At 41.7% G+C, this 12,508-nt stretch overlaps 1 protein-coding gene across 1 annotated transcript in view; it reads right to left on the reverse strand.

Moving 5' to 3' along the window:
* The window catches only part of LOC137561162 (prolactin-releasing peptide receptor-like), a 238,357-nt gene extending 226,604 nt beyond the window's left edge, over window positions 1-11,753 (reverse strand). The window contains exon 1 of the mRNA XM_068272415.1: window positions 11,496-11,753. The gene's annotated coding sequence lies outside the window, so the exon portion shown is untranslated. The remainder of the gene's footprint in view (window positions 1-11,495) is intronic.
* Between the last annotated feature and the right edge of the window lie 755 nt (window positions 11,754-12,508).

Below are 12,508 nucleotides of genomic sequence, written 5' to 3' on the forward strand. Positions count from 1 at the left end.
GGTGAGGGCATGTGATGTTTGCTGCAGGGAATGCTGTTAATGTTTTTTCTTCCATGGTGTATTCTCTTTAAGCCATAGGAAGTTAGCCAGGCCTCTTGCTGTTGGTAAACAATGTCCCTAATGCTGGCCATACATGGTACGATTTTTTCATACAATCTTACCATTTCTATGTAATATAAGGGAACTGCCTAAATTATCCTTTCAGTATATTCACTTAATTTACCCTTATACAACATAGAAATGGTAGGATTGTATGAAAAAATTGTACCATGTATGGCTACCATTATAAAGATCATTTTTCCAGATTACTACCCCACACTACTTGACACTAGCCACAGGTTACAAAAGGAAACAGATCTGAATTTTACCACTGCTACCTTTGTAATGCTTGTGGCAAAATGTATCCCTACATATCTGAGATAAAAGTGTTTACATTAGAAGGGGGCAGGTGGGAGGGGAGAAGTGCAGAGGAAGGATAATCTACTGCTGTCAGCTGTAGTGACTTGACAAGGAGGAAGTGTCAACACCTGAGGAAGGAGGAACCTGAGGACAGGGCCGGGCCGAGGCAGAGGCGAGAGAGGCTCCAGCCTCAGGTCCCAGTGTAGAAGGGGGCGAGCAACTCACTCAGCTATTATTCCCCTATTGTGTTTGAAGCAGAGAGAAATAAGAAAAGGGGTAGATGACATGGCAGTGACTGCAGGCCAGATAACTAGAGATTAAGGTGTTAGGGGGGTTGGGGACCCTGGGGCACCCCTTAAGGTGGCCACACACGATGCAATTTTTTTAATATCTGTTCAATTCAAGAATTACAATCATTTTTTCTGACTGATTGTAACATTTCAAAAATATGACCAATGTACCACACACATATGTTGAATTTTTCCCCAATTATGATATAAATGATTGGAAACTCTAAGAAAATTGCCAGGGTGTGTATGTTAATAAATTGACAATCTAACAAACACCATACAATCTTTAGATAAATTGAAGAAAAATTTACAGCATTCCGGATAGATAAAAAAAAAAAAAAAATGGGAAATCCGATCAGATTTTTCAGTCGAATGAAGAAAAAGCTTTTGATTATTTTATTTTATCATGTGTGGCCACCTTAAAGCTGGCCATACACTAGGCCGATTCCCGCCAGATCGACAGCAGATTCGATCACTGGGATCGAATCTGCTGTCACATCGTTCCCGCAACATGCCGAATTTCGATCCATTTCGTCCGATCCCGTCGATCGCTCCGTGCGGAAAATTACCGTCGATCGCTCGCGGGTATGGAGCGCGTCACTAGCGGCGTTCGAGTACCTGACGACCGACGCAATAGAGCCCGCATACATTACCTGCTCCGCCGGCACGACTGCCCCCGGTCACCGCTGCTCCATCTCCGCGCTGGTCTGGTCTGGTCTTCGGGTCCGGCATGCTTCACTTCTTCTAGCCCGGCAGGAAGTTTAAACAGTAGAGGGCGCTCTACTGTTTAAACTTCCTGCCGGGCAGGAAGAAGTAAAGCATGCCGGACCTGGAGACCAGAGCGGAGACGGAGCAGCGGTGACCGGGGGCAGTCGCGCCGGCGGAGCAGGTAATGTATGCGTGGGGGGGAGAGGGGGGGGGGAGCGGCGGCAGCACCACCACCACCACCACAACAGATTGTGAACGGTTTCAGGCTGAAATCGGTTCACAATCTGTTTGCAGTAAGGTAGCCATACGATCCCTCTCTGATCAGATTCGATCAGAGAGGGATCTAACTGTTGGTCGAATCTGATGGCAAATCGACCAGTGTATGGCTATCTTTAGTCTAATAGCAATCAGTGTGTGACAGCTGGGGTGGGAGGGATGGAGGGGCACTCTTTGGTGTCTCAGCCTTGGGTGCTGAGGGACCTTGTCCCTGCTCTGCCTGTGGAATGGGGCTACACAGAGACAAAGTAATGATATGCAACAAAACTAGAATTTGGATACACTGTAAGGTTTTTTTTTTCAATTAACTTAGTAAACCACAAAGCGGCAATCTGTTTACACTCTTCTTATTTAGTTACAGTTTCTTATTTTGTGAAATTTTACAGGCATCTTGCCTAGTACATGAAAGGACATACACTGAGCCATCTTGCATTTCTACACAACACTCCTCAGATTCTGCTGCTTTACGCCATAGCTTGCAGTTCTGTTGTCTCAGATTCAGAACAAATTAGAGGATACCGGCAACTGTAGATGTGCAGACAGAACGGCCATCATGTGCAGAGGAAGACTGCCAGTATCAACAATTCTGACAATAATATGCTAGATGCCTCTATCTAGTCATGTGCTTCATACACCGCAGCGTACCTTTCAATGTTGCAATATAAACTATTTTTTTTTTCATTATCATTTCATTTTTCCTTGGCTGTGGAAATGCTAAATACAAAGCTCAATGGAAATTAAATAGTTGACTTTCCAAGTTCCCTGTGGCTGGCTGCTCTGATTAGGTGCCCTGGCTCTACATACTGGCAGAACCAGCAGTGTGTTTCTGATCATTTCTGTTTATAATTGTAATAAACGCTGTTGACTTTGAGTACAACTTTGTTAGACTCAGTGGTCCTGGGCCATAACAACCTGCCCATTAATTATAGGATATTATAAATAACTATATAATTAACCCTGTTAAATATCTTAAGATATATTATGATTAAAGTGGACCTGAACTCTTGCACAGGACAGAAGGAAAATATAGAGAGATGCACCTTGTATGTATTTAGATGGTTTAGCCTGTCTGATTCCCCCCTCATCTGTGACTAATTACAAGTGTAATTTGATCTCTCAGCTGTGTCAGCTTACTGCCTCAGCAGATCAGCTTATTTGTAAACACAGGATGATAACCCTACGTCTGCTTCCCTGAAAGCAGGAAGTAGACACATTTATTGCAGGATTTGTATCAGCTATAACATAGAAATGTTTTTCTTTAAATGTTATTATGCTGCTGCTTATCTTTTAGAGCAGCGAGGAAGTTCTGAGTGCAGGTCCGCTTTAAAACTCTTTTGGATTTATATGGATTTATACTACCAATACTGTGGTTGGGGGAGGGCCCCTTGGGGGCCCCTATGGTCAAAGGTCCCCGATGCGGTCGCTGCCTCTGCACCCCCTATTGCTATACCATTGCTCAGGGCTTGTTCACACTATGAGCACTTTGAGGTTTTAAGCGCAAGCGGTTTTTAAAAGCGATGTAAAAGTGCTACTACAACGAATTTCAATGTGAGCGTTCTCACATTATCGTCGAGCTTTTTTTCCAATCGCAAACGCAGGTCCTGCACCATTTTCTGAGCATCTGCTCTTCAATTAAAGGTATAGGAAAATCGCAAAGCACTTTAAAAGCGATTGGAAAAGCAATTTTGTGAGCACTTTTCATTATAAATTACATTAAAAATATTCAGTTGCAGGTCAAAGAATTCACTCCCTGAAAGTCTGCAAACAGAAAAGCTCAAATCGCAAAACAAAAGCGCTTACAAAAGAGGGACATCGCTCAAAAAACGCCAGTAAAATAAATTCAAAAAGCACTCACTAAAGCGATCAGCTCTTGCGATTGCTTTAGTGTATATATAATGTGAGTGTACAGGCAGCTGCTAGCCACAGAACAGTGCAGTTGGTAATAGCAAAACCTCCTGCTTTGTGCGTATTTGTTATTGCTCATACATGAACTGAAAACATCTGAGCTGTTTGCACTGAAACATCGATTACAGATTCCAAGCCAGAAAATAAGCACACTTATTGCTTACTGTCAGTGTATGTATTACGTAGCTGGCTGCAAATTGGAACATCAAACGTTCAGCAATATCTACTATAGCATGGCACAAATAAATATTTTACTAAAAGTTACACTGACACACAGTTGTATATCACATCTTCTACTAAGAACATATTAATTGATCAGTTAGTAAATACAGTAATATCAAGATACAACAGGCGAGAAGGTTCTGCTCAATAAAGTGGGTGCGCGTAGGAGGTAAAGTTCTATAAGAGAATGAAAGTAATGGACTGAGTTAGAATCATGGCAGAGAAGATGTGGAGGGACAAGGTGATTGTGTGCTTTGAAACAAGGTATGCCATTTTCCCTTTTACTTAACAAACTTCAAGTTAACTTTAAATGCTTTCTAATGTTTAAATATTGTCCAGTTTATTTTGCTACTTAATAGTTCTGTTTTTATGAGGGTTATGCCTCCTTTTAATAATAATAATAAGGGAAAGAGATTGGATGATGCCTACAGACATCACATAGTTGGTTTAATTAGGTACTTTTTGTATCTAATGTTTGTATTCAGCTTCAGCTGAAACAATACACACAGGCCTCAATTCACTAAGCTTTATCAAACGTTTAAATAATTTACCTCTTGGGTAAAATCAAATTTTGAATTCACTAAGGTGTTATATATTTATCGAATGTTTTATCAATAAAACGTTAAATAAATCTATAACGCCATAGTGAATTCAAAATTAGACTTTACCCATGAGGTAAATTATCAAACGTTTGATAAAGCTTAGTGAATTGAGGCCTATATAGTATAACAGTCAGTTTAGAAGAAGTGACCTTTTCTCCCTCTGCAGGATTCTCATAGGAATAACTCTTCTGTGAGCCATCAAGGGTCCTATGTGTATTGAGTAGTTAAGGTGCGTACGTCAAAAAAGGAAGCCCAGAAATGTGGGCATCCAGGAACTCCGATAGTAAAGTATCAGTACATTTACTGATATTCTACTATTAAAGTGTAAAAAGATAATAAAATATTGGTAATAAATACCGATATTTTACAATAGCTAAGCCTAAGCGTATTCTCACACTTACCCCTCCAACTATCGATGCCTAACCTTAAAGGAATTATCAGGCTACGTAGAGGAAATGAGATGTACTTACCCCGGGCTTCCTCCAGCCCCTGGCAGCCGATATGTCGTTTTCCGCAGCTCCGGTGTCCTGGGATTCCCTCCGTTGGAGATGCAGGCACACTCCAGACCACAAGTGTGCAATCATAAGCAGCGCTCGCGCAGGTGCAGAGTATCCCGACTTGGTGAGGTCACCATCATCAACGGAGGGGATCCCAGAACACCGGAGCTGCAGCAAGGGACATATCGGGTGGAGGGGCTAGAGGAAGCCCCGGGTAAGTAGATCTCATTTCCTCTATATTGGCTGATAATTCCTTTAACCACCCCCCCTTGCCACACAGCTAACCTCACCTATCTCCGCCACTGCAAAACCTGCACACACGGCTAACCTTAACCCTTCCTCCCCCATGGCTAACATTAACCAACCCTGCCACCACAAAACCCACACCCAAGGGTAACTTTATTTGTTCCTCCCTGCAGCGTAGGTTCTCTAAGATTGAACTGTGCATGAGCTGGACTCTCACGCTGGCCAGCATGATGACACATAGCCAGTCGGCGTAATGCCGCAATCCACGGAAGCGGGAAGCAGACCTGACGATTTCAGGCCGAAGTTGTCCTGTAACTGGAGCCGGAATCGGGACAAGGAAGGAGCCAGGAGGATGCTGGGGGACCTCGTGGCCAACGGTGGGCTGGAGAAAGCCCCAGGTAAGTGTAAATTCTATTTGTATCACCTGCTCAGGGTCCCTTTAACGTGTACGTTAAAAAGGGGCGCTGGGAAAAAAGGGCGCGGGGTTTTAAACGATAAGCATGGATAACGTTTAAAAATGAATTGTACTGTATTTCGTTTAAAATTAATGTTTTATAAAGTTATAAATCATTAAATAATGTGCATGAAATCGGCAATTGTAAAAACGTTAATCTTCCGTTTAAATAGTGAAACGGATAATAACGTTTAAAAAAAAAATTACTAAGTAACCCTCCCTGTACCTACCCCTAACCCCTAGACCCCCCTGTTGGTGCCCAAACCTAAGACCTCCCTGTTGGTGCCTAAACCTAAGACCCCCCTGTTGGTGCCTAAACCTAAGACCCCCCTGTTGGTGCCTAAACCTAAGACCCCCCTGTTGGTGCCTAAACCTAAGACCCCCTGTTGGTGCCTAAACCTAAGACTCCCCTGTTGGTGCCTAAATCTAAGACCCCCCTGTTGGTGCCTAAACCTAAGACCTCCCTTTTGGTGCCTAAAGCTAAGACCCCCCTGATGGTGCCTAAACCTAAGACCCTCCTTAGAGATCACTGTATTGTGTGTAGAATAATGTTTTAAAAACAGTAAGGGATAAAATATAGTACAATTTACGTTACGTACTAATCGCTTTGTTTCGTGAATAATAATGTTTTACAAACACTAAGGGATAACTTTTAAAATAATGTTTTATTGAAATAGGAAACGTAAATCATCACAAGCAGTTATAAAACATGAAAAATCTTCGGGCGGCGTTGGTAAACGTTATTAATCTTGGGTGCCCTTTTTTCCTGTTCGGCGCCCAGTAAACAATTATTATTATGGGAGTGAATGGCGGTGCCCGATTTGTCCACTAGCCACCTGCGCCCTTTTTTACTGTTTCCCCCTTTAACTGTCCCCGGTGCTGCCACTGAAAATAAAAAAACAGCACAAAAAACCTTTGGCCGGACTCCTGAGATTTATCTGGTGCCGTGAGAGCCCAGTTTTCCCCTCCTTTACAATAAATTCAATGGGCCCCTATGGCAATGCCCACACTCCCAACGCTAGCGGGCGCCCAATTTTTCTTCTTTCAGTGAAGGTTAGGGCATGGGTTTTGGAATCTAAGGGATCACCAAATCTGTCTCTGTGGAGTTATAGGGGAGGCCACAGTGAGGTTATTTCTTACTATCAGGTGGCAGAAAAGGTAAAGTGGCTTTATGGTGCTTTAAAATAAAATTCTACCCTTTTTTGAGGAAAAAAAAAATCACTATTTCCTTTAGGTCCACCACTTTTTACTTGAGGTCAGCTCAATAAATCGCAAATACTGTAACACATGTTTTCTTCCCCAGCCCCCTATTTTCCTTCTTTCTATACTAACACCAGCCATTGTAGAGAGTTCCTAACAGAAGGAGCCAGATAGATGCATCAGCTGTAATTATCATTTGAGCAGTCTCAGTTGTTCACAACTTTGTGAGACTAATTACCGATGCATGAAGATTGGCATTTGTGAGCGATCTGTACTCCACACTAAACAGTGGACTGCTGTCATTACTGCAAGAAAGGGACATTTATCGGGCGTCCTGGGAATATTAGAAAATAAAGCCTGACAGCACATCGAAAAGCAAATCTAATTTTCAACCATATTGCATTTTAACATAACCTGGTTATAGCGTTTGTTGATCAAACATAGAATTGCTCTTCTAAGGTGTGTACACGTGCTTTACTAAACCCGTGGCCACCTCGACTGAGAGGCAAGTGTGTGTACAGATGTCCTCCAAGCTGAAAGATCAGGAATGACAGAGGCTTCCATGTGCATTACTCCCCTCCTTGTCATGCCTGCTGAACCCTCCCCAGGGTGGGAGGTGAGTAACCACCTCCTATGCTGCGCAGCCAATTAAGGCTGATCAATAGGATGCAAATCATTTCTCCTTGCATTCAAATTTCATGTCAAGGTTATGCAGCTTGAACTTGGACCAATAAAAATTGACAGGACGTTCACTTTATTGGTCCAATTTCAAGCGGCACATTATTTACATGAAATATGAATGCAAGGAGAAATTATTTGCATCTAATTGATCATCCTTACAGCCAATTAAAACACAAATGGGGCAGTATGCTGTAGTAAGGGAAATGAGAATAAATGTCTCAAATAATACTCACAAATATGGGTCACCTCGAAGACAACAACTGTGTAGGCAGATGGGGATCATAGACCCGTCCCCACTCAGGTTTAAAAGTCGCCCTCTTTGGTAGAAGGATATTGGGGATACACCCCTCCCCCAGGTTTTCATAATTTGGACAAACAGGTACTCCAGACTATTGCCCCTGTTTGTTTGCACTATCTGAAGAAGGGGACCCGCTGTGGCCCCAAAACAATTGTCATTTTTCATGTGCTTATGAAGCAATAAATTGAGACAACATGCATCTTGAAATGGTGTGCTGACCTGGACTTTTTTCCTTACTATTGCCTGAGGAAGCGAGTACGCCCGTGAAACGTGTTGCAAGTCGAGTTATTATTGCTGTTTGTTTGTTTTTTGTTTGTTTTTTTAAAAAACAGCTTTTTGGAATTACACTACTTGAGTCTGACTTCTGGAGTTAAATCCACCACTACCTCCTTTTTAGACGATTTTTAATCTTTTAATTCTAAGCATCATCGATTCAATTTCTTACAGCGAATTACTCATTCAACAAGTTAGGAAGCTTTAGGCAGTCTGTATTCCACAAAGGGTACACATCCCGGTGCTAGACTACTTCAGGCAGAAATCCACATGACTAGGGCAGCACGGCCCGCCTGAAGAATTCAATTAACCACTTCAGCCTACAGTGTCGTTTCACTTTATGCATCAGAGCAACTTTCACTTCCCATTCATTCGCCATTAACTTTACCACTACTTATCACAATTAACTGATCTATAACTTGTTTTTTCCGCCACCAATTAGGCTTTCTATGGGTGGTACATTTTGCTAAGAATTATTTTTTTCTAAATGCATTTTAACTGGAAAATTAAGAAAAAAAATTGAAAAAAATAATTATTTCTCAGTTTTCAGCCATTATAGCTTTAAAATAATATATACTACCATAATTAAAATCCACGTATTTTATTTGCCCATTTGTCCTGGTTATTACACCATTTAAATTATGTCCCCATAACAATGTATGGTGTCAATATTTTATTTGGAAATAAAGGTGCACTTATTCAATTTGCGTCCACCACTATTTACAAGCTTATCATTTAAAAAATTATAGTAATATACTCGCTTGACATGCATATTAAAAAAGTTCCGACGGTTAGGTAACTATTTTTTTTTTTTTATTGTAATTTTTTTTATTAAAAATTTTATTTGGGGTTTTTCGGAGTGGGGAGGTAAACAGGTAACTTAAAATGTAATTGATTGTGTATATTAAAAAAAAAATGTATGTAGATGTAGTTTTACTATTTGGCCACAAGATGGCCACAGTGATTTTTTGATTACAGGAACTGAAGGGGTGACGTGAGACATAGAAGAATTGCGGCTTTTCAGAGAAGCCGTCGGTTTTTCTTACGGGGACATAGATCAATGAATGGGAACTATATTCCCATTCATTGATCTCAGGGGCAGCGGAAGGCGGTGGGAGTGCACGCGGCACAGCAGCAGCAGGGCAGGATATCTGGACTGATATATCCGTCCAGATAGATCTACCGTAAGTGGTTAAATAAAAATTACATACAAATTAAGGCCACAAATTTCTCGAATTATGTTGTAAAATGTTCCAAAAATCCCAATACTTATCACGTTCCTTCTCTGGCAGCCATCTTTGCTCATCGCTCTTCTGTGTTTCTGCCCCCTTGGAGGCTTAATTGCTGAGAAGAAAAAAAATGTGTTCAAGCCCTCCACCTAGTGGTGGCAAAGGATAACATTCAGTTATTAATTTTAATGATTTTTTTTTATTATTTATTTTAATTATTTAAATGACCTGCTTTATCGGAATCATTGTCCATGTGCAGCTCACTCCACTTGCTGGGCTTCGGCTAAGGCAACCCGAGTTTCCAACCCCAAGCCCAGCAAGGGGAGCAAGGGGTGAGGGGCCTGGTGTGCAATCTCCACTACTGAGGAGGACATAGGGCTTAATTCACAAAGCGGTGCTAACCTACTTAGCACGCCTAAAGACTTTTGGGCGTGATAACCATTGCACTAGGTAGGTTAGCACCGTTTTGAGGAATAAACTCGCGCGCAAAGTCCGGTGCGCGCGCAACGTCGCATAGGGTTCAATGGGCGCTGCGTGGATGCGTGCGCAACACTTTGCGCGCGGGACTTTGCGCGCGAGTTTATTTTATCACGCCTAAAATTAGGCGTGATAACGGGCTTTTCACCAGTGTGCTAACAGTTAGCTCACTTTAGTGAATCAAGCCCATAGAGTTAGAATTAAAAGTTGTCCAAGTGAAGCAAGGAGCAGGCCTGTAGCTCAGTGAGTGAAGCTAGCGGGCATGTGGAAAATGATTCCAGTAAAGCAGGTATATTAAATATTTAAAATAAATTCTTTTTTTTTTTTAATTATCCTTTGCCAGTGCTTGAACAAAGTCCCCCAACTATAGCATAAAAAAGCCTCTAATTAGGCAGGAATGTCTCAGAGAGACGAGTGAAGATGGCCACCGGAGATGGGACTGCAACACTTCAACGGATTGTAGAACCGGGATTTGTGGAACGTTTAAAACAGAATTCATTAGAGAAATTTGTGGCCGATATTCATATGTAATTTAGACAGGCTCAAAATTCATTCCATTGTGGATTGTGCAATACTGGACTTTGGAGATTCCTTTTCTGGGTCCCCTAAAGTAGACTAGTGCCCACATTCCATCTCAGAGCTGTGCAATTGCAGCTTCAAGCAGTTCTGGAAACTCATAGTGGCTTCATAGTGTCATGGGAATTTATTACTTAATAACAAGGAATTGTGATGTCTTAAGTCAGATCTGGTGTATTCACATCAATTGTCAGTGTCTGTTTTGTTAATAATTTGGCTTCAGCATTCTTGGAATATCTGATATGCACCAGGTTACAGCCAGAGACTTTCTACAAGTCACATCACCTAATCGCTGGTTCCACAGAGAGCAGCAGAAGAAGATGAGCAGCAGCTACCTCCATACTTATCTTAGTACAGATTTCCTCTAGGAAGTGATTAAAAATGCCACACAGATCTAAGAGTCACATTCATACAAAAGCTGTGGCAAGATGAGCCAACACGCTACTTTGGAAAGTTAAGCACAATGTCGCCAAGCAGTCACATTACAATCAACTGCCACAGATGTTATTGTCCTACAGGCTGGACACTTAGTTGTTGGACAGTGTGTGTGTGTGTGTGTGTGTTCTGTGTGTCTGTGTGTGTGTGTGTGTGTGTGTGGGGGGGGGGGGGGGGGTTGGGGTGCGTGTGGGTTGTGTGTGTAGTGGTTAGCACTCTCACATTGCAGCACTGGGTCCCGGGTTCAAATACCATCCAGCACGCTATCTGCACAAAGTTTGTATGTTCTACACATGTCTGTGTAGTTTCCTCTGGGCACTCTGGTTTCCTCAATTATCCCAAAAACAAACAGGTAACTTCCCTCTAAAAGAAATCGTCCCTAGATGACAATGGACGATCATGGTGGCGTTTAGATTGTGAGCTCCTCTGACTATTTATACTCTGTAAAGCACTGCAGAAGATGTTGGTGCGATATCAATACTAATATACAGTATAGATAGATAGATAGATAGATAGATAGATAGATAGATAGATAGATAGATAGATAGATAGATATAATACTATTATATGCATAGTGCAGACACTTATGTATTTGTATATATATGTATGTTCATTTGGCATTTAAAAAAAATAAATATAAAAGTATACCAATATGTTATGCATTCCAACAGGTTTCTGTGAAATAATAGAAATGTAATTTTGATTGAAAACATGTACTGTTACTTACAGATAACTGGTCTCCTGAGCTGCACCATGTGCTGGACCAGGAAGCCTCAGTGGTCCATAAACTGACCCTTCGCACCTCCAGTTCTTCTCCAGTAATTCTTCTTACCTGTGACTATTACTGCTGCTGAATGTACTGTAAATCCTATATTACACCCAGGACACAGCAGAATGTATAGGCTGGATGGGTGGAACTGAGTGAGCTCTGGCTGAACTCCTGCTGTCAGAGAAATGTTGCCAGGCTGTACGTTGGTCTCGCTCTTGTTGCTGAACTGCACAGTGGCAGTGAGGAGCTGCGTAAAGAACACAAGTTTTTTTTTTATGTCGTCGTGGAGCTCTGTGCTTTATTCTGCCCGTTAATCCCTCCCCGCGATGTGAAGGGGCTGTATGACAGACAGAGGGAGAATAGTTGTCAGGCAGAGACCCTGAGCTACTGTTTTATTAACTGCACTGGTGGACTGGTGAGGTGACAGATACATTCCTGACAGATGTATAAGGTTCAAGATAATTACTGGCTTTATTGCAGACTATTTTCTAAGCATTAAAACAGCAAGTAAAGCAAAATGTGTAGAAAAAAAATAAAAAGGCTAAATCCAACACTTAACAGAGGGAACTGGCTCCATTTAAGCTGGAGTTTGTTCTTTATTTAAAGAGAAACTTTGACCAAGAATTGAACTTTATCCCAATCAGTAGCTGATACCCCCTTTTACATGAGAAATCTTTTCTTTTTCACAAACAGACCATCAGGGGGCACTGCATGACTGATATTGTGGTGAAACCCCTCCCACAAGAAACTCTGAGGACCGTGGTACTCCTGGCAGTTTCCTGTCTGTGAACCTTGTTGCATTGTGGGAAATAGCTGTTTACAGCTGTTACCAACTGCCAAAAAAGCGTGCAGCAGCTACATCACCTGCCAACAGTAAAAATGTCACCATGGAATAAATGTCAGAATGTAAATTAGGGATTTAAACGATTTTACAATGGGCAAACACTGACTAAATCATTTATACATAATTA

This window comes from Hyperolius riggenbachi, chromosome 3 (assembly GCF_040937935.1).
Source record: "Hyperolius riggenbachi isolate aHypRig1 chromosome 3, aHypRig1.pri, whole genome shotgun sequence".
NCBI classification, from domain to species: domain Eukaryota; kingdom Metazoa; phylum Chordata; class Amphibia; order Anura; family Hyperoliidae; genus Hyperolius; species Hyperolius riggenbachi.